Genomic DNA, 23,636 nt, shown 5'->3' with positions numbered 1-23,636 from the left:
ACATCTCGTTTATCATGACAAAAGTTTTCTCTCTCTATTTCTCTTAGGATATAGCTTAATTTTTAAATTTAGATTTTATTTACTACCAACAGTATGACAGGTTTAACTAAATGACCAACAGGGTAGAACTATACACCCAATTTGGCATGGTTATGAGCAGCTAGCCAGTGTCCCCTACTGTTGGCCTGGATGTAGAGTTTTGTGGCACTGCCTCTCTGGCAACAGCAAGGATGACTGCAAGGTTAAATGTTTGAAAACCTACTCCCCTTAGTTTGATTGCAGTTCAGTTATTCCACATTGATGAAGTTCCAGTTTCCCAATGAGAATAAAGCTTGAGGGAGGCAGGTTTAGAGAGTGACAGAAATTACAGGAATGATTTCTTTTTGCACAAATTAGAATGATATGAGAGAGCAAAACTGCAAGAAAAATGAGAAGGCAAAGCAGATATGTTGAGATCAATAGTAGAGATGAGTTGAAACATAGACACATTTTTTTTTCCTAATGATGGAAAGTCATTTGTCCAATGACCAATGCAATTTCACATACTATAGAAAGGATTACGAGAATTGTTGCTGAAAACTGCGACCAAGAGAGTTTCCACTATCTATAAGCTTTTTCTATTTTCTGCTTGCTGGAGCTAAGCATACTTTCCTTAAGAATGAATCTCTACAGCAGATTACTGTCCCTTTGCATGAGATAATCTAATAACAGAGAAAGGTTTCTATCTATTTCTATTGTTGGAGGAACTACTGTATGAAGTGTGTAGTATTAAAAATGCACATAAATATTCTCATATGATAAAATAAAGGTAAGAGGTCATCAAAATTATTTAATGGAATACTGTCATGGGAAAACATGTTTTTATTCAAAACACATCAGTTAATATTGCTTGTCCGGAATAATTATATACTAAAATACATGTTTTAATAGAGCAAGCAGATTTTTTTTTATATACATATTATATTTCCCAGGTGCCCTCAGTATTGTGCTGTAATAAACTTCAGTCACTCTTTACTGATGCACTGCAAATTAGAGTGACATCACCCACTCTCTTTCCCCCCCAGCCAGCTGCCTCAGTAGAACAATAGGCAGGTAAAAAGATAGCACCTCCCTGACACCTCTGCTTAAGGATTCAGCTGCCTGAAATGATAGTGCCCCCATAGACCAATAGCACTGCTGGTACTGTCCTAAATTTTTGCTAGTGGGTAACCATGAATAACTGCCCCACGTGTCATTAACTTCAATTAGCTTGTACAGTAAAGAATATATAGATACATACACATTTGGGGCCATATTTTAAGCTCTGATTTTTTTTCCAATTCAGATTTTGTAGCTCTAGGAGTCATAGAAAAAAAAGTTTTAACTTTGTAACTATTTAACAAAACAGCTAAAAAACGAATTTGCCAGCTAAAACCTGTTGAGATCATGTAGAAGTCAATGACATATGTCTTTTCCCTTACCTGGAGGATCCTTCTTTGCTTCAAAATTTTAGTGGTTTTCTGATTTTTGATGCTGTTTTTCAGTTTGAAAATGTAGAGATTTTTGTGCAGCAAATGGAAAAAGTACCAGTTTTGTGACTTTCTACGACTTTTTTTTCTCTGTGTTCTTTTTTAGGTCAGACTTTTTTACTAAGGGGCCCATTCACGATATGCAAAAAGTCAGCGTAACCATGATAATTTCTGATGTTCAAAAATGTCACTAAAATTCTTTTATCGGTTGTATGAAAATATTGTAGTTGCGTTCCAAAAGTCACAAATTTTTCGGATCCGAACGTTCGTAAGCGGTGCAAAAACCTTTCTGGGTTTAAAACCTTTAATGCATGATTTTGGAAGCCTTCCATAGGACTCAACAACACTCTACAGATCCAACCTGGTCAACTATACGAAAACTTGAATAATTTCCAGAATGGTCGTAGTCTTTGTGAAAAATACGACTTTTTCATGGAAGTTAAAGCAAACCGCAAAAAAGTCACATAATTTTAACGATATTATCATGGTCATTACAAAAAGTTCTATAGTTTAGAAAATATTTTTGAAAAAAAATTGTGCTTTCATGAATGGGCCCCTAAATATAGTGAAAAGCAGTGGGAACTTTAACCCAAATACATTAAAGAAAATGTAACACAAAATTTTTACTTTCAAGATATCCATTCTAAATACTTTAATTAGCAAATATGGCATAGAAAAATTACAATAATATTAGTGTTTTTTTTAGTAAATTTACTTTACCATAGATTTACTGAGCTCCGGCAGCAGATCTCTCCCAAGTCCCGTATCCCACTTCACATCCCCCTCCTCCCCCTCCCTCTCCCCATGCAGGCTTAGGCAGCGCTCCTTCTAACAGACACACAGACCCAGCAGAAGAGGAGAAACAGTCTGTCTCCTTCTCCTTTTCCTATTTGTTCCCCATTGCTAGTAGCCCATTAATAACTTTGAAAAGGATGCCGAAGAATGCAGTAAATTAACTTCCGGATTAAACCGGAAGTCTACCCATTGCCGTATCGCCTTTCCAAGCTTTGCCCAGTAAGCCACTGGCAATGTCATTTAATAAAAAAACAACTTATAATATTGCATTTTTAAATGTTATTTAGGTTAATAAAAGTATTTAGAAGTGATATCTTTAAAGTTAAATTTTTGTGTTACTGTTCCTTTAAATACAGTGAGAGGCAATGATTTTTTACACACTTTGCCCACTTACCCTTGTGGAGGATTTTAGCAATGTAAAGATCCAAATGAGTTCAGAAATAATTTGCATTGCTAAACATGCTCATTACATTAAACATACATTATAAAGTAAGGGGCAAAAGTATTGCCCCTTAATACAGTGAGAGATAAAGGGCAGCGGCACCCAAAATACATTAACTTTAGTCCCAAATAGACATGAGAAGAGCACCCAAGAAAGTAAAACCCTGTTTTGTTTTCATGCAACTTATGTCTTACTAACAATACATTGAGTAGAGAAACAATAGTTGGTGCTGGTTCCTTATGACGACTAACAATATATTTGTTTGTTCAAGAATACAATTTTAAATGATACAGTGAATAATTTGTATATAAACAGCATAAACTATAAATAAAAAGTACACCATAAAAATTATGACAGACTCACATTAAAAAAATAATAGGTCAGTATTCCTACCAATAGTGATGAGCAAATCCACAAATCTGTTTGCAAAATAAACAGTAGTAATGTAACAAAGTAATATCTATGGGAGAAGGACTTCGGAGCCTTCTTAATATTGGGTTTTGAGATCTGATACCTGTAAGCATCAGTTCTTACTCTTTATAAACACTGTACGCTTTCTCTATTGAGATAAGTAGTGTAGGTATATTATTATCTATATTAGGCACAGTGATTTTAACATTTGTCTAAGTTATATCCAAATTAAATAAAATAGCATGGAATTTTAATCCTACAGTAGCACTGCAGAGAGACTGACTAGACAATGACATTGCAGAAAAAGACTAACATCAATGCAGAATACCTAGCAAATATCAATAAAAAAATATATCAAAATATGCCTGGCATGGTATTTCTTACCAGAAAACTTGTCAGGAAATCTGTTTTACTCTACTTTTACAAAACTGCATAGTAATTTCAAAATGTTATATATTAACCAAATGACTCCAAGAGTTAATTCCACTGGAGAGTTGTTTACATTGAGAGGGCACAAAAGATTTAGGGCAGATTTATCAAAGGGATTTAACAAAGAGTTTACCCCTCCAAGGGTTAATTCCACTGTAGAGTTGTTTAAAATCCATTATTTAGTTGAAAAGGCACAAAAGACTTAGGGGCAGATTTATCAAAGTGTAAGATTAGTGTTTACCACAGGAAAACTCACCCACTTTCTATTCATTACAATGGGGTTTTTAAAACGTATTTATCAAATGGTGACACTAAGGGGGATTTTTTTAGAGTTAAAAGTGGCTGAAACTTATTTGCAACTTTTTTGATATGAACTATGCAATAATACTGCAACAATTTAGAATTTGACAATTTGCCATTTAAAACCTGTCATGTGAGTGATTCGAAACTTTAAATGTTTTTGTGCAAAAATTCGAAAAAGTTGTAGTTTTCATGCGACAGGTTAAGTTGTTTTCACAACTTTTCTGCAACTTTCCCGCCAATGCTTTTCATTTTAGATTTTTTGATAAATGGCAGACATTTATGGTTTGAGTAAATCTGTCCCTTAGTGGAAGAATCTTTGTTAAATAAATGCAGAAGCAAAAATAAAAATGAAACAATTAGCAGAAGCAAAAATAAAAATGAAACAAATAGTTATTAGGACATAGGTGACTCACGTGCTTTTGCAAACTGGGGCTAATGGTCACACCCCTGTACAAACTCTTTATAGGGATTGTGGCCAATCAAAATGTACTATATATTGACCAATATATTGACCAAAAGTGCAGGCAGGCCCCAAAACCTATACTATGCAGAAGGGTCTGTCTCCTAGTGTGCAAAATAACCAATTATCTGTTTACAGCAACACATATTAATAATAATATAAAAGGGAGAAAGACATAATGACAGAAAAAACAACATAGTGTAGACAAAAAAGGCTCAATAAGCTCTATATATAGAGCAATTTATATTGAAAACAAAATGGCGATCAATAAAAATACCCAAAAAGTAAAAAACAATAAACTATTATCAACCAAAGCACATGTTGGTTTCTGCATGGGTGGGGAGCAGTATTTATGGGTGAAATTAATTGCTGAGAAGCTGAAAATTACCTGCAGGGTTATGGTTATGCTCTTATACAATGAAAACGGGAAAGTTATAGAGCAATTGTTATGTGAAGAAGCAGATAAGACCTAGGTAAAACCTAGTTTCCTACTGCAGGTATGTAGTATGTAAAAATCCATTTAGTTTACAGACAAATTAACCTTGGAATTAGGTCTCCACCTCTCATTCCCCTCCTGTGTCAATACCTATTCCTTTTATAACTACATTCTCAGATTATTTTCCCTTTGATTCTCAAATAAATGTTCTTTTAACCTATAAATGTTGCTTTATGGTTTCCACCTATAACAGGCCTTTGGGAAAATTGTATATTTAATAGAATAAATCAGACAGTATGCTTTAATACTGAATAAAAAAATAAAACAAGAATATGGAGTTTCCCTGCACAAACTACTTCAAAAACCTGATTCAAGTCTGTGATCCAGCTGTTACCAACAATCTACTTTGTTTACAGACAGCACTTGAATTGACTGCAGACATCAAAAGATAAAACAGAGCTCCCAAAGCACTTGCACAGCAAAAATAATTTCTTTTTCCTACCTTTCAATGGAATAACACATAAAACCTCCATTAGTGTTAGCTAATATAAATCAAGTTGTATACCTATTACTTAATGCAATCACATAATATTACTCATAATCTATATCCTAAATCATATCAATATAATTACATCACATTACATCAAATATACACCTTAAAACTATTTAAAACTACTTAACATTTTTGTTGGGAAAGGTGTTTTCATTTGCAATTCAATTTTCAAGATTGCTTCAATTTCTGTAATTGTATATTCCTTACAGTGAAATAAATTCTCAAGGGAGGATAAACTGGACTTGTATGAAAAATATGCAGATGGAACTGAATTTATTTATATTTCACAAAATAATATAATTCATTAGCATATTCTGAATTGCTGCAAATTATTTTTCTTTGAAAAGGAGAAAAGTGCAACTGAAAATTCTAGATATAAAACCTCTAGAGCAGTGCTGTCCAACTGGCGGGCCACATGTGGCCCGCGACCCCCTTCTGTGTGGCCCCCCACCTGTCTGGCTGCTTTGATGGCTTACTCTTGTGTAAGCTTTAAATGGTATCAGTACTGTGATTAACTGCCCCCCCTGCATGGTTCTCACCTCAGATTCAGGCAGTAATCCCTCTGTATTGTTTAAATATGTAATTCCCTGTGTTGTTCACACCTTTTAATCTCTGCATTGTTCTACCCCTGCAGTGTTCACACCTCAGGCTCAGGCTGTAATCACCCATATTGTTCCCCTGTTCACACCTCAGGAGCAGTAGAAACCCACAAATAATCCCTGCACACTACAAAAAGAACATATACTGAGGTGGTACTGCAGTTAAAAAGTTTTTTTAATATATAGTTATTGTGCAGACTGTTGGAGCAGTGCCAGCATTGTGTCACTGTAGGCTGCCTGTGTGTGCCATACACACAGGCATCATAGGGCAAGCAGAGTATGGCACACACAGGCAGGGTAGGGAAGGCAGAGTATGGCACACACAGGCAGAGTATGGCACACACAGGCCAAGTATGGCACAAACCAGCCAAGAATGGCAAACACAGTAAAAGAATGGCACATGCAGGCAGGGTAGGGAAGGCAGAGTATGGCACACACAGGCAGGGTAGGGCAGGCAGAGTATGGCACACACAGGCCAAGTATGGCACAAACCAGCCAAGTATGGCACACAGGCAGGGTAGGGAAGGCAAAGTATGGCACACACAGGCAGGGTAGGGAAGGCAGAGTATGGCACACACACACACACAGGCAGGGTAGGGCAGGCAGAGTATGGCAGGTTTTTGCTGTACTACAACCATTAATATGGGTATGGTCATGTGATAACATGGGTGTGGTTTCAAGTGGGTGCGGTTTCAAAAAGGGGAGTGGTTAAAACTGGCTTCCATTATCGGCCCTCCACCACGTAGGTCGGAAAAATTCCGGCCCTCGGTACAACAGAAGTTGGACAGCACTGCTCTAGAGCAATAAATTATTAGGCCATTCTGAAAAAACATTCTGGAAAACAGTGTAGTTGTCAGTGTAATATTATTTCTACAGTACGTCATACCAGTAGGACACTTAATTACTTGTGGGAAAACAAAATATACCTGTCTAATCATTTGCAAGCAGAAGTGCAAACATCTTTGCAGATAAAAATCAAAAGGCATTACTGCCACAAGGTAAGTAAGACGAATCTTACCCCCGGGGAAGAAAGGTGGGAAGTCCCTGAGACATTTAGTTGCTGTGCATTCTGAAATAAATAATTTGGAGTATTTACAACAGCGTTTTAATTGTAGGTGCATAAATATAGGCATAGTGCCTATGATTAAGTACCAGCAGGGTCAAAACACATTAGGCTAAGAGAATAGGAAATAAAGACTATCTCCCATATGTAAATAAATGCATTATGTTTGCCCAGTGGCAGTATCCCATAGCAATCAATAGGGGGGTTTCTTTTAAAAAGGTGACCTGCAAATTCTACCTGCTGATTGGTTGCCATGGGTTACTGATTTTGGGCAAACTTAGTGATTTTTATTACACATTTGTTTTTACATCATATAAGAGGAGTCTCTGAGTGCATGTCTATTTTGAAATAAGAGGAGGCCAGGGTGCGAACTGCAAAAAAATCTGAGTTTGGTCCAGTTTTTGGCACTTTGCTTCCTGCTGTCCTGATTGTAAATGAATCCTTATCTGTGTAGAAGGCCTGTAGCTACTTGTACACAAACCCATTATCCTGAGAGCCCTGAATTGAAGGCCATCTCCCACAGACTCTATTTTAAAGGAGAAGGAAAGGCTAGTAAAGCGTTAATCTCAAGCTGCAGGCATACCTTCAGTTGTCTCAATAGTGCCCTTAAGTCTCCCCATATTTCTCCTGTTCAGATGATCAGAAGCCAAACAGGAAGAAAAATGCTGAGCTGTGTAAAGAAAGTTCCCATAATGCCTCGCTCCTGCACAGACACCCAGACCAAGTGAACATGCTCAGTTTGTAAGACTATGAGTCAGCTTCCTGCTGATTGGCTCCGATCCTAAGTGGGGGGGAGTGAGTTCTTAGCATTCTTGAGGGAGGGGGGAGCAGGAGAGAGCAGAGAACAGAGAGCTGTGTGTCTCTGGCACAGGAATTACAGACACAACAAATCTTTTTTCAGAGAAGTCAGTGCAGCGTTTCTGTCATCTGTCTGGTTGCTGTCATAAAGGTAAGCAGTCACTGCTTACCTTTGGGTAAGATGTAAATGGTATCAGTATCAGTGAGATTAGATGTTCCCCCTGCATTGTTCACACCTCAGATTCAGACTGTAAGACCCTGTATTGTTAACACCTGTAAATTCCTGTAAGCTCTCCATTGTTTACCTGTTCACACCTCAGACAAACTGTAGGAACAGTGCTGGAATTGTGTATTGAAACTGCAACTTTTTCCAACTGTTGCACCAAAACCTCTACTTTTTCCAATTGTCGCACAAAAAACCAGCCAGGTGTGGATTTGTGGTTAATTTCTGCATTTCGCCATTGGCGGAATCTTTTTGCGAAACTGGTACAAAATTTTGGCGCGCGTCAAAAAAAAATCACTTTCATGTTAAAATGGGCACGATCACATCAAAATTGCCATGGTCACTTCAGATTGGGTGCAAACATATCAAAACAGGTGTTGTCGGGGTCAGGTCAAAATAGCCATGGTCGCATCAAAATAGGCAAATTTTTTCAAAGTTTCGCTATTTTTTTGGCATAGATTCGCTCATCGCTACTTCTAAAGTTTTGAAGCAAAGAAGGATCTTCCAGGAAAGGGACATCTGCCATTGACTTCTACATAATCTCGACAAGTTTTTGCCAGATTCAGATTTTTAGCCTTTTGTTGCAAAAAAATAGAAACTTTTAAAGCTAAAAACTTGGAATTAGAAAAAACAAAATCCAGCCATCTACCCACATTGCTTCAGCCTCATCTCATAGTATGATACCCCCACTTTCCTTTAAACATATATGGGTGTATTAATTAACATTAATCACCGGTAATATTGCCATATTGCCATAGCATAGGATGGCATTTCGGGGAGATTAGTCACCCGCAATAGTGAAGATTTATGGTGGGTGACTAATCTCCCCCCGTCTGCCACTGCCCTTAGGTGACTGTTCAGATCTAATTGCTGATTAGTAGCTATGGGAAACATCACTGGTGATGTTTGTCTCCAGTGTTTTTAAATATGCCCCATAGTGTCCCAAAAAATGATTTAAATTCTGTTTTACCTCTTAAAAAAAGGTCATTATATTAGAGCTGCAGAGAGACCCTGTGTGCTCAGGGTCAAGGCGGAAATGAGAGCTGAACGTTTATTCTACCACAGGAATTTGTCATAACAGTTAGTGACAATCAGAACTAGCATATTGCTGAACATGGTAATTAGTAGAGCTGCAGCTTTTCCCCATAACTGTAAAGTTTTAATGTGTCCCATTATCAGCTGTTCCATTTTATTACCAGCACTTTTATTTGAAAATATTCTACTTTGTATAACAGTCTCTACTGACAAAAAATCATGTTCCTCCATATGAGCAGGTGGCCTCCCAGCTGTTACAGAATATTAGCTACCTATAGCTAGGGGTCCATGAAGTTCTTATTCTGTAAAGAGGAACTTTGGGCTACTTTGGAATGTGCTACCTTCAGTTTTGTAATATGTATAATCTTATTTGGCTAAGTGAAAAATCAAGGTATATGTCCCCTTAAAAATGCCCAGTGTTTACCCCAAATAATGCTTATAGTCATGAAACACCTTAATATGTTACTCTTCCTTGAAATGATCTCTTGCAAGAGACTATTGTCTTTATAGGGTTCTAAAACACAATAACCTTAACAGGTTAGATATCTACCAGAATTATTGTGGCCATTAATAAACTTAATAGGGCCAGCAAGGTTTAACTATTCTTGGTAAATATCTAACCTGTTACAGTATTGTGTGTTATAATTTTTAAGCAAAATTTTATCTGATTTTCTCAAAAATTTAGGAAAGTGGTAAGAAGAATATTATTTTAATTATGTCTTTTGGTGAAAGATATATTTTAAACCTTTAAAATATGATATACAATTATGAGCATTTAAAATGCAATTTAAAACTGTCTGTGAATAAAAACCATCACTGTTCTATTTATGCAGAGACTCCTTGCCCTAAAAATGAAAACTATTTTCACATTTTACCGTATATGTTTTAATTAACAAAACTGTAACTAATAGGTTTATTCTCAGTAAATACTGTATAAACAATCCTTATGCAAACAACTCATAATTACTAATAACATTCTGTCCACACAAACAATTATTTTCACTGTAAAACTACCTTTACTACAGTTTTTATTTTTAAAGAACAAACTAAACAGGACTTGTCCTTGTGGCAAGGACTGTTGTACGGTCACTATCTAGATACCTGGGAAAGTCCATGAAGGAGCTTACATATATCCCAAATTCCTAACAAAATCCTGCTAATCCAGCCCAGGTGTTGATGTGAGCTCAGCGACGGATTTTGGAATACCAGAATGGATTTCTTGTTTTGATATTTTGAATTTCTGTTGGATTATGATAAAATCTGTGCATATATATTGTGTATCTGACGATATCCTTGGGAGACTTACAATGTACAATGTAGTCACTTTCATACAATTGGGGGCACATTTACTAAACAATTTTTTTTATGTATAGCTATTTTTGAGATTTTCGAATGGGTTTTTGCCATTACTTGATTTTTCTGATATTGCTTCTCAAAAAATTTAAGTTTTGCAGAAAACTTCCAAAATTTGTAATGCATTAATATTTAGTTAACTTTTTCTTGTTAAAAAAAATTCATCAAGTTTGATCTGTCGAGTACCATTGAGTCCTATGGAGGCTTAGAATAGTAGAGGAATAGAATAGTCAGTGACAGCCTGTCATTGACACATTTTCAAAGAGAAGTTAATCAATCCCCTCATTGTTTTCTGTTTTGTCCAGTTTCAAGGGGAAGTTAATCCCATCATTGTTTTCTATTTCACACATTTTCAAGGGGAAGTTAATCCCCTCATTGTTTTCTATTTCAACCAATTTTAAGTGAAACTTAAACACATTATGGTTTTCCAAGAATAAGTGCCAATTGTCCTAAAATGGCTGCTGGAGCAATTCCTGCTTGGGAAAAATAAAGAGGATTCATGAAAACAAACCTCAGATTAAACTCAAATTTTTTTGTGCTCAAAGTTTTGATTGCTGTGGGCTGTTTTCCCCCAGAAATCTGGTCCCAGCTACCTACCTAAGTGAAATTGTCAATATCAGCCAATAAGTCTAATAAGGTTGATTGGTTCTTACTGGCAACTGTATCTGCGCAATGTAACACTACAGTGTTTATACAGTTTACCACACTAAATTCATATATAAGTCCTTTTAGTGTCTGTAATCAAATGCACAAATTCACTGGTTTTTGCTCAGTCAATACCAATGTATAAATTAATATTATTAGACTGGCCCACCCTATTTTCAAAAAAAAACAAAAAAACTTTATGCCTTTATTAAGCACATATATATCTGACATTTCGGGCCTTATTAGGACCTTCTCAAGGATCTCAAGAATCTATATATATATATAATTTTTATGTGCATTCATTTTTAGAATTATAAAGCAATATATATATATGATTTTATTTTTCAAGCAAGTTTATCAAATTACATTGCATCTGATTTGTGCTTAGATGTCTTTAGCAGGCCATAAAATGAAAAGTATCACTGAAGTTATTTTTTGGTCTCGTTTCATAAAACATGAAAGTTTGCAAATTGCTATATTGATTAATCTCATTTTGGCAAAAGAAATACTAAAAAGAAAATGTTTTCTTTTTTCTAAAACCAGATTATTTGCAGAAATCTTGTCTCTCTTCAAGAAAAATATTCTAAAAGTAGGTTTACAAATATATTCTGTTAAGTCTACCAAAATAATATAGAGTTACCTTTGCTGCAGGCAAAGAATTAAAAAAAAACATGGAGAATTTACACTACAATAAATGAATAATAAACTGTATAATATGGAACAATTTTCTTATTTTTCTGCTTTTACTTGTGAACTCACTATGCAAATATGTGAAACAAAGTAGTTAAATGTCATAAATAAATATTATGCCTAATTGGGATATCAGTCTGCCCAATTTTCTGCTTTGGCAGACCTTCTGTGAAACCCCATTGCAGATGAATCAACCAAACCAATATAAACTTGTGACTACTTAGGGAATTAAATACTTGGGGATTAAAAGGCCATCAATCCCCTTTGGTCTCTATGGGGATAACAATAATATACTGTATATTCAATTTAGATGGAGCCAAATAACCCCAAAGGAAAATAAAATTAATAATACTTTATTGCCCTTCATCCTAATTCATCAAGGATAAATAACAGATCCATTGAAATAATGAGAATCAATCATATCCTCCATAATCCATAAACAAGTTAATGCATAAAATTAATTCATTTATATATACCCAGAAAGATAGAAATCCACAGTAATCTCTTTCTCAGTTCTTTCAGTTTTCCCCAAAACTATTGCCAATATTTTTAGTATTATAATAAGCGCATATCGCATATAGCATGTATAACAGCAGGGAGCTGTCTGTCACTCGCTTCACAAATGTCCTTACTGTCTCTGAGCTGTAGGAAAAATGATATCACTGCAATAACTCAGTGTGCTCAACAGTCCAACATACCTCTCTGTAGACTGTAGCTTTCACTTCTGTGGCTTGTTTGGGGACAATGAATCATATGGTTTCAGTCTTTCTCCAGGTTGTGTGCCCCAAATATTAAAAAGATAACCTCTGTCTTTGAATACCCAACTGCAGAAATCCTAATTCATACCTGCTGTCTAGTGGCTATCTTTTCACACCTACTTTACTACCACTCAAAGACCTATCATAATATAATATAAGGTAAAGATTTGTTATCTGAAACTCCATTATTCTAATTTTAATAATGATTTCCTTTTTCTCTGTAATGAAACAGTACCTTGTACTTGATGGTAACTAAAATATAATTAATCCTTATTAAAGGCAAAACAATCCTAATGGGTTTATTTAATGTTATAATGATTTTTTACTAGACTTAAAATATGGAGATCCAAATTACAGAAAGACCCCTTAGCTGGAAAACTACAGGTCTCAAGCATTCTGGATAACAGATCCAATACCTGTACCAACAAATTCCAAGGTGTCTACAGTTCTCTCCCACGCAACTTAATTTGCTTTTCTGTAACTGACCTTCTTATTAAAAATGTGTAAATACTTTATTTCATCTTAAGTGTTCCATCCACATACACTTCTTTTGCTAATTACTCTTTTCTCTCATTTCCAATAGTCTTAAGAATCTAGTTACATTAGTCAAACTATTATCAAGCAATACTGCACAGTTTTCCTTATAAAATATATTCTGTCAGTCTTCTCCCATTCTGTTGTATTTTATCTACCCAAGAAGAACTAAGAACTGCCCCAATTAGGCCAAATAAACAGGACAACAGAGTGTGACCATCTATATTTATGGCCAGTACTATTTTATCTATACATTTGGCCAAAGGTCCGATTGGTAGGATACTGTGTGGTGTCAGCCAGTGTATGGACACCTAAACTTTCATATTTTCTTTAAGAATACTTCTATAATCTGGCATTCACTTAAATTGCAGACATTTTCAACCTGTTAAAGGGGATGTTAACATTTAGTACAGGTATCAGCCCCTTATCCAGAAACCCATTATCCAAAAAGTTCCAAATTATGGAAGGGCCATCTCCCATAGACTCCATTTTAATCAAATTCACATTTTTGAAAATGGTTTACTTGTAATAATAAAACAGTACCTTGTGCTTGATCCCAGATATAATAATATAATTATTACTTTTTTTTATTCCGTGAACAGTCAACATTACATTTTTTTTATTCCAAAAATAGATATATGATCTTTTTTCAGAATAAAACTCAGTGTTGCTGGTCTTTTTTTGGATATTCAAATCATTTACCTTGCACCCGAGCTAAGAGCTGAAGCAGAGTGCCACCCTGGGTTCACTATATATATATATATATATATATATATATATATATATATATATATATATATATGTGCTCACACAGGTTCAAAAAAAGATTAAATCTAATATTTGATACATTGTTACACAATTTAAATAATACAAACCTTTTTAGTAACATTACTACCACACAATGCAGCATTCCTAAATGTGCATTTAGATATTTAAACTTTTAGAAATGTTCTATTGCGCTCAAAAGCCTTATGATATTGACAGTCCCTTTTCCCTTGGGATAATATTGTGTACCTAATATTTCAATCCTGAAGGAGATGCCATTGGCAAGATACAAATAATTCTTACTGAGACTGCACACTGTCCATTTATAATGTGCAAAAATGGCCCTTTATGAAAAGTTTAGTGAAAGGTTTCTATTTCTAGGTATTTTTGGAAAAAAAAGATTATCCTAATTCACATACTGTAGATTTTCAGAGATATTCATTTTATTTATGACATGAGAATGACTGCTTCCATTTTTAACACACAGTTTTAGCAAACATGGTTCACACTCCTTTAAAAGCAAAAATCAGAAAAATGTATGCATTAGATATATCCATAATTTTCCATACACCTTTGTTTTTAGTTGTTTTTTTTTTTTTAATGTGCTGCAAAGTATAAGGTACATATTTTCAGATAAAATATAAAAAAGTTGAGAGACAGGCAAATAATATGTAAAGGTGTTCTTAAAATGAACATTTAAAACGGTTTAATAAAGTACGTTTGTTTACAACATTAAAGTTAATATGAGCAGCATGTACATTGCTTTATTAATTAAATATTTAGCTGTAAACTCTGACATAAAAAGAGGTACATTTTTGCCTGGTTTGTTTATTCTGAGTGTTTTTTTTTTTGTTTGTTTTTAATAAGACAAAGCAGTAAGAGTTAGCAAAAATGTTTACCTTTTATATAATCTGTTACATGGATTTAGAAAGACATGATGATCCTGAATACTTTCAGCCAATATATTATCAACAAAAATGAAGATGCAGTTATCTACCCCCTGTATTCTCTCACACAAGACTATATTGAGCACTACTCAACTTTTTTTTTTCATGTGTGAACTTTTTTTTTTTATTAGTGTGAGCAAACGACAATAGTACTCAGTATGTTGGGTTTCACTGTATTTCCACACCTTTGTGCAGAATGGAAAGGTAGAAACATTTATTATTGCAGCTCTCTGGATTTTACAGCTGCTGAGTAGACAGCAGAACAACTATTAATCTGGTTTGGCCATGGATGAATTTATCTGCATGGGTGAGTATAAATGAGAATGTGAACCTCCGTATGTGACATGAAATATGATTTTCCAGATGAGAATTTCAGCACAAGGTTAAAAAAAGAGAATTTGCTAAGGGTACACAGTTTTACTGTTAAAATAAGCCCAAAATAAATGTTTATATTATACCAACCCATGTGTATGTATGTGTGTGTGTATGTGTGTGTCTATATATTTTGTCATTAATAGAAAGTACTGTTTAAACTCCTATTTTGGCAAAATAAATTATAAATTCAATTTGCAGGAAAAATGCTGCATCTTTGTTTTATGCCTGATGTATACAGAAACTAAATTATATCACATGATTGGGAAGACACCTCTAGAAAAGTCATGTATTATGAGTGTTGTAAGCATGGTACAGAATAGGTTAAATGTCAGAACATCACATTTTGTGCTTTTAATATTGGTACAGATTTTACAGTGAATGACAAGATTGCCCAATAAAAAAGCAAAACTTGAAGTATTAATTGGCAAGCTATATACTATACCACTGTATACATACTGTATATACAGTACTATATAATAACCATGCTCATGTAAGATAAATAGGCATTGTTTACTAAATGTGTTAATTGTGTATATATTTTTTGACCCTTTATACTTTTTACTGAAGCCCAGTAAACATATCATAGTTGTAAGAGGAAGGAACATCAGCAGCTGTATGAAGACATTTGTAGTTCAAGTTTCTGTGTTTAATTAATGAAATTTTAAGTGAAGATGCTTTAAAACAGAAATACATTTAAAAAATATTATAAATGAATATTAGTGCATAAATAGGGAAATGTGATTAATATACCGTAATCTGTATTTGTAATCTACCTAATCCTGTACAGTTTGGATATCATGTGTCTATATATTTTGTGTTCTGTGTCTAAAACCTGACACAGAGGTATATTTTTGTGAATGGAAATTTAATCTAGTCTGCTCAGTTCCATTTTTTGGTACAAAAGTTAGATTTATGTATAATCATCATTTTTTATAGGTCTTAAGAATGTTGATATTGAATTATTGGATATTGAGGGTTCTTTAACAGTAATGTACTTTGTTGAAAAGAAAATAGTATAATATATCTTTGACCTTATTACATACATGTGGCACTGGCACAAACAAGTCTCCTAGGTGTTGAGTAGCAGAAATTAATCTCACTTCTTTATATAATGCATCCCTTTGGCTCATTTTCTGTATTTGAAAGTCTCGATAAAACTTGAAATTAAAGAAAATATACAAAAAACGAACTTGTTCCCACTGGGGGGTTCAAAATTCTTTCCTGAGTTTGCAAAGTTAAAATATTACATTTACACATTATTAAAACAGTTCTTACAAAGGACTTATTTTTCATATTTTTATTTTGCAAATATTGTTTCTCTATATTGTTTTATTAGATTCCTCACAACTTTTAAGATATATCTTTAAAAAAAGCACTTTGCGATAAAGCGTGCATGTACTCTCCTAAAGTTTACCTGCCTCTATCCTCCCCTAATTCTCAATGCAGTTACAGTTTAATATTGAAGAGATGGAAATAAATGAATCAGCTCCAAACAAAGGCAATGCTACACAGCATGAAATACAATTTCATACATTTTTCTCAACTGCTCCTCTGCAGGGATGTACTTTGTTCAGTAGATATTTTTTTGTAATACCTACCCTTTTGACTCTTATAGTGACATAAAAGCCCCCCTGCATCTTCTTTGTCAATAGTTAAGAAGATACCCTCTCATCATCACCACACTTTGTAGAGAGGGTGTCTGTAGAAAAATAAAAAGCCATTTCCAATTGCTCACTGCACTTGCTAACCTAGAAAGCCTAAAGAGAATCAGGACATAAAAATAGTCTTGCTTACAAACCAATATAAGGATAACAGATGTAATATTGCACTGTGAGCCTTAATCTCAAGCATCACTTTGAGGGATGAGAGCAAAGCGGATATTATAATTGACTATCATTATACAACATGGGATAAGATATTACTTATGAAACAGATTTACTAAAATACTATACTATACTATAGATTTACTAAAATATTTCTTCTATTTTTCTTTTTACAAATTTAAATAAACTAATTTCCACGAATGTCTGACATTTAATTAAAAGCCTGAACTGAAAAAAGGGGGGGAAGTCACTGATACTTTTTCGAATTGTTGCACAAAAAAAACAGCATCAAAAATCCAAAACCTCTAAAGTTTTGAAGCAAAAAAAGTATCCTCCAGGGAAGAGAAGGGACATCTGCCATTGAGTTCTATATGATCTTGGCAAGTTTTTAAAAAGTTGCGTGGAATACACGTTTCGCACATTTTCCTGCAGTTTAGCAATTTTTTTGGCAAAGCAAAAAAGGGCAGATTCAGATAGTAAATCTTGAAAAAGTTAGATTTTTTTTGTGACTTTTAGTGCTAAATAATCAGAATCAGAAAAAAATGGCCCCTTTAATTTAAAAAAGATTTGTTCAGCATGTACTTTAGTTTACATACAGTATTTATTATACTGACTATGACTATACATTTACAGGACATGTAAACCCTACATTTTCCCCCACCCAAACCACACTGTGTTTATTACATATATTCACCAGCACCCTTTTTCCTAAAACAAATTGTAGCTTTCACCCAGGAGCCATTTTTCCTGTCACACACCTTCAGTGACATTTACATCTGCAAACAGCACATGTGCGCTGTAAATTTCATTCAGTAAAGAATGCAGGCTTACACAGACAGAACTTACTTTGATAAAAAGAGCCCTGCTTGGATTGTGCCCTGAGGAGGACAGGAGGTTAGGAGAAAAAAATATGTTAGCATTTTTTTCAGGAGAATTTTTCTCAAAAATTAGACAAATCCGAAAGTAAAAGGACACTAGGGGGCACATTTACTAACCCATGAACGGGCCGAATGCGTCCGATTGCGTTTTTTTCGTAATGATAGGTAATTTTGCGATTTTTTTCTGCGTCTTTACGATTTTTGCGTAAAAACGCGAGTTTTTCTGCGTCTTTACGATTTTTGCGTAAAAACGCGAGTTTTTCGGCGTCTTTACGATTTTTGCGTAAAAACGCAAGTTTTTCGTAGCCATTACGAAAGTTGCGCAAAGTCGCGATTTTTTCGTAGCGTTAACACTTGCGCGCAAAGTCGCGCCTTTTTCGTAGCGTTAAAACTTAAAAGGTGCGACGTTTCGCGCAAGTTTTAACACTACGAAAAAATCGCGACTTTGCGCAACTTTCGTAATGGCTACGAAAAACTTGCGTTTTTACGCAAAAATCGTAAAGACGCCGAAAAAATCGCGTTTTTACGCAAAAATCGTAAAGACGCAGAAAAACTCGCGTTTTTACGCAAAAATCGTAAAGACGCAGAAAAAAATCGCAAAATTACAGATCATTACGAAAAAAACGCAATTGGACGCATTGTTGCGCATCTCATTTTTTTGACGAAAATTTGCTGCAAATCCATGCCTGCCAAATTATTTTGCACATCTCTACTAATAATTTATGTTTAACTTTTTTGTTTGTTTGTTTTTTTAAAGGCTGTTTAAATAAATCACTTGGCATTAGCTGTTTTTTTCATGGTTTCAAAAACCTTTAAAATCATGAAAATTAGAATGAATTGAAAGTTAAGAAGAATTGTGGTGCAAAAGAACTGAGTTTGAAACTGAAAAACAAGTGAAGCTATTATTATTTATCACTTAAAAAAGCAATAAGGTAGATTGAAGCTTACACACAGACTACAGTGCATAAGATTTTGTTGCCTTGTTCGAAATAGAAGCCAAATCACTCTGTAGATTTTATTGCACCGAAAGGCTATTGAAGGTCCTTTAAATGCCACATAAAACATTATTAAACATACAATTTTCATAGGAGGACATAAAGAATAAAAGCCTTTGACATAGCAAGCTTAGGCTATTTTTTAATTTTTCTGGACAAAAAAACCCCCAAAAACCTCTTTGCTGCATTTTCAAAGCTTGGTGAAAGCATGCTATGTATTAAAGTTAAATATTATGTATCATTTCTCTTCAATGTATATAATGCAATGTTTAACAGTAGCTTTACTTTACATTTTGGTTTGTTGTTATACTTTTCAAGTACCAATTCTCTCCAGTTTCAGCAAAAGACTCCTTTATTTTAAAATGGCCTTGGAATAAGATTTCCATGGGTTCCTGTTGTTATATTGTTGTATTACTAAAGCATTTTTAACACACATAAGGGATGATTCACTAAGGTGCGTTAAAACGAGCGCTATTTATAGCATGCGTTAAAAATTTTATCGCGTCTTATTTTTTGCGTCTTAACGCACGATTCACTTAGAGGATATTTGCGTTAATTTAGATGCGATGCTGTTTGCGTTAAGTCGCGAGGACTATTTTCATGCGGTATTTGACGGAACGCATGCTAATTAACACAGCGAGCTACTTGTCGTGCACGCTAATTAACGCACGTGCTCTACTTATCGCGCACACCTTAAGCGTTATCACACTTTAGTGAATCAACCCTACATTGTGTTTTACATAGGTTTTTTGAGGCAGAAGTTCCTTCTTTTAATCAGTGCTAATGAGGAGTGAATAATATAAATGCAAAATGTTCATTAGATGCTCTCTTCTGTTGATTGAATTAATTTGAAATTAATGAAGTGGAAATGTGCCAAAAGGATGCTGACAAGCATCAAGTGAGCTTTAGTAAATCAAAAAGCTTTGGTCAAGTGACAGAATGGTTACATTCAATACATGCAATCACTTTATCATGTGCACCATTAACTATAAATATATATATATATATATATATATACAGAGCATGTATTGATAGGCAAGCAGAACAGGGTATGCAACAGAGAGGACAGGGGCTAGTAGAGTTTGCTATAGGGGGGGCCCGGACAGAGTAGTTATACTGCTGATGCCATATGATCAAGCCTCTATACAATCCAATAAGGCAACTATGTTTCACAGGAAAAGGAATGTGGCAGGTACCTAAACTACAACAACTTGAAACAAATATTATGGCAGAAAAAAGGGGGCATAAGGAAAAGATCAGATGAAGAACATTGCACAAACATTTTTTAATTTTTGGGGGGGGGGGGGGGGCAGTCAGTAACCTTGAATTTTGCCACCGAACACTTACAATACTTTCTTGTCATATCCTCCTGGTACATAATAAATCTAGATTTTTTTCCAGTTGTCAGCTCCTTATGTGATAGAACTACACAGTGGTTCTATAAACTTTGACTTTAGCATAAGCATTTTGCACACACTAAAATGTCTCCTAGCTTAAAGATCAGGATAAAAGGGAGTTTATTATGTTCATTTATAAGTCCCAATTGCAACAATGAACATGCTTTTTAAAACAATTTGAATGAGCATTGTATACTTACATCACCTTGTATTATTAATTTCCTGGTAAAAGAAATACAGTCTACATACACAGCCATAAAAGAAACACCAACATGTCATAGCCATTTTTGACAGACAAAGCACAAGAAAAAAGAACAATGTTGACAATCTAGACAAAAGGAACAAAACACCCAAAATAACACAAAGAGCATCAACCTTGAAAAAAAAAAAAAAAAAAATACATATAAAACTTATATTGACTTTACTGGGATACAACAGGTAAAATAATTTTGTAACTGTGGGTAGTAGTCTGGCATTAATACAAAGTATGCTTGAAATGTATGTTGTTAACTTACACTAAATACACAGTTAATTTTAAAACAACTTTCTGAACATTGTATATATTTAAACTGTTTTATAAATATGCCCATAGGGAGATTATTTAAAAACTAAAATTAGTTCAACACAGAGTCTTCTGAATCAGAATAACTGCTCTAGAGTACATCAAGCTGCAATAACAGGTGTTTGTATTAAGACACTGTGGGGCCGATTCACTAAAGGTTGATAATGCTTATTACATGCTTTTTTTGCATTAAAAAGCATGTGATAAATAAGTACCGATTCATCAAAGTCATTTTGCATGCAATAAGACACATATCGCATGCGGGAAAAAACGCATCATCGCATTGCGTTAATTAGGGAATAGAAATGATTCACAAACACATATGAAGCGTTAAACGTGCTAAATATTGCATTAGTCTGTGCAAATATTAACACCTACTTGGGGTAGGCGGTACTTTAAGAAAATTGCGGTTCGTGAGCTTTTGGCAACACAACATGGACTTTGCAGTGGGATTTTTTCAAGTATGTGTTTGCCCTAAAGTGATGCATCCTCCAGTTTTCAGAGAAATGGTCATTTTCAGAACAGTAGTTTTCAGAAAGTAACTGGTACCTGAGTAATAGCTTGCGCTAACATGGCGTGTATGGCTAATATGGCGTGCACTTTTTTGCATGTGGCAGAAATTATTGCACATGCATTAAAATATTGTGTAAAATCAGTCATCGCAAGTTAAATAAAGCAAAGAACAACGTGTCTTAATTATGACAAGTGTCCTTTTAGTGAAACGAGCGTTAAGTTGCAAAAAATAAGAAGCGATAACATTTTTAACGCATGTTATAAATAGCGCTCGTTTTATTTACCTTTAGTGAATCAGCCCCTGTCAGTGTTAAGTTTAGACTGCTGTCAATGGGCATTTTTTTCTCAAGTTTTTTCTCACTCCAAATTCATTAAAGTAAGCGTTTTTTTATTTTTTAAGTATTTTTATTTTTAAGTATTAAAGCTATAGGGCATTTTTTTTTAAGTTTTTCCTTACTCCAAATGCATTGAAATGAGTGGGCAGTTTTTTTTTCAATATATTTTTTTTTGATGATATTTTTTGTGGCATTTAAAAAAAAATTGCAGATTGCAAATTTTATCTTTAATCTATGCCTGAATTAAAAATGTGCTCACCACTATGGCAGACCACTGGAATCCTCCAGTTGGTGTTGTTACAATGCATTTGAAATGATTGCCATAGCAAAATAATGGATTGTTCTTGTATAATCTGCATTTTCAAGTCATTAATGTGTTTTTACATCTTTTATAGATTTACTTTTTCAAATATCTACTGTTCAGTGATTTTGCTACTTTTCTAACCAAAGCACTCAGTTAAGTATGTGAAGTGTGACTTGACACTGCACTATTCTATAGGAACATATACCATTTTTCTGGGTTTGCTAAATCTATGGTGACATTTAATACACACCTCAAAAACACCTGCTTAGTCATTTGCTTGTCTGAATAGAACTTGTAACATTGAAAAACATTAGGGATTTCTATTTTTCTATATATCCCTTAATGAAATTTCTTTACCAGAGGTGAAGACTGTAAAACTCCAAAGCAGTTTTTACTGTCCCGTTGACATTTTAAAATGACTGTAAAAGGAAAAAATAGATAAATGACACAAACCGTGATTCAGTGGACTTGTATAATCCCTTGACGTCTCTGATAGATAAAATTTACTTTCATTTGCTACAGTACATTCACTATAAATAGCTTTCACTTTTCCACTACACATGTCCTCCATTTATTATTGCATTTTATAGTTTTCCACATTTTGGTAATCCTAAAGTGATTGCAGATACCCTAGTCTGGCATTAAAAATATGTATGGGGTCAATTTTGTAATGTAGTGAATATTGTTATGGCGTTTATGAATACATTTCAGAATTGCCTGCTAGGCAGATACTCCAGCTCATTTACTATCCTTTATATTTGTATTTCAAGTTAAATAAATAATTTTTTTGCATTTTAAAAAATGGACTGATTTCTGTCATATTTGATAAATTATTTCCACAGCAAAGAGTAATTTCTTGTTTGGAATTAAATTGACATGCACTGTAAACATTTTATGAATTCTGTGTTAGACCATGATGTTGTATTTACTGATTAAATATTAGATGTTAATTACTCAACTCAGAATTTTAGGTTTTTAAGTTTTAAGCAGCAGATATTCATAACCTTTTCTACCAGATAACATAAATCTTGCAGATAATTGTTGCGCAATGTTTGCATGACCAGTGCCCATGATAAATTAATAAATAAGAGTGAATAATTAAGATACATCACCTGGGCTTGAGAGCAAAGGCTAGACAAGTGAATGAAAGCGAGGTCTGGGACAGAGCTTAAAAGTCATAAGAGCAATAAATAAGGTGCTGGTGTTAAATGTAATGCTTTAGCTTTCTTTGTTTCACAAGATATATTTGTTTTCATTTAATACTAAAAAGGTTGAAAAAAAAAGTTTTGCTCTGCCCCTGCACAAGAATATGTCCTGTGGGAGTATTCCACACTGCAGTGGGATATCTATAAATAAATAAAGAAGTGTTTGAAAGTGGAAGTCCCAAGGCATGCATGCACAAAAATGTGTAATTATGCTGTCCTACATCATTGAAATATGAACAGCTCCAGGCAATTTAATCAAGCATTGTGGTTAGTAACAGAGTGAAAGTGTCATTGTCACTGTGTTCATTGCTTGGCAGATGATAGTAAAGTTTAAAGGTTATATTATTACTGTTATTCTTAATTTATGTGTGGTATGAAACCTTTGACTTATGGAGAAAGTATTTTGAAAGTATTTTGGAAAGTAGTTGAACTGTTGCTGGTTATTGACAAAAATAGTCAAAGCCAATTATGTACCCATTTCAGATGTATTATGTCTTTAGCA

General features: G+C 34.2%; 1 protein-coding gene across 50 annotated transcripts in view; it reads left to right on the top strand.

Moving 5' to 3' along the window:
• Positions 1 to 23,636, top strand: part of trdn (triadin) — a 245,141-nt gene that overhangs the window by 96,351 nt on the left and 125,154 nt on the right. The window lies entirely within an intron of this gene.

This window comes from Xenopus tropicalis, chromosome 5, assembly GCF_000004195.4.
Source record: "Xenopus tropicalis strain Nigerian chromosome 5, UCB_Xtro_10.0, whole genome shotgun sequence".
Lineage (NCBI taxonomy): Eukaryota > Metazoa > Chordata > Amphibia > Anura > Pipidae > Xenopus > Xenopus tropicalis.
Note: the sequence above shows the minus strand (reverse complement) of the source record. Positions and strands in the feature narration are given on the sequence as shown.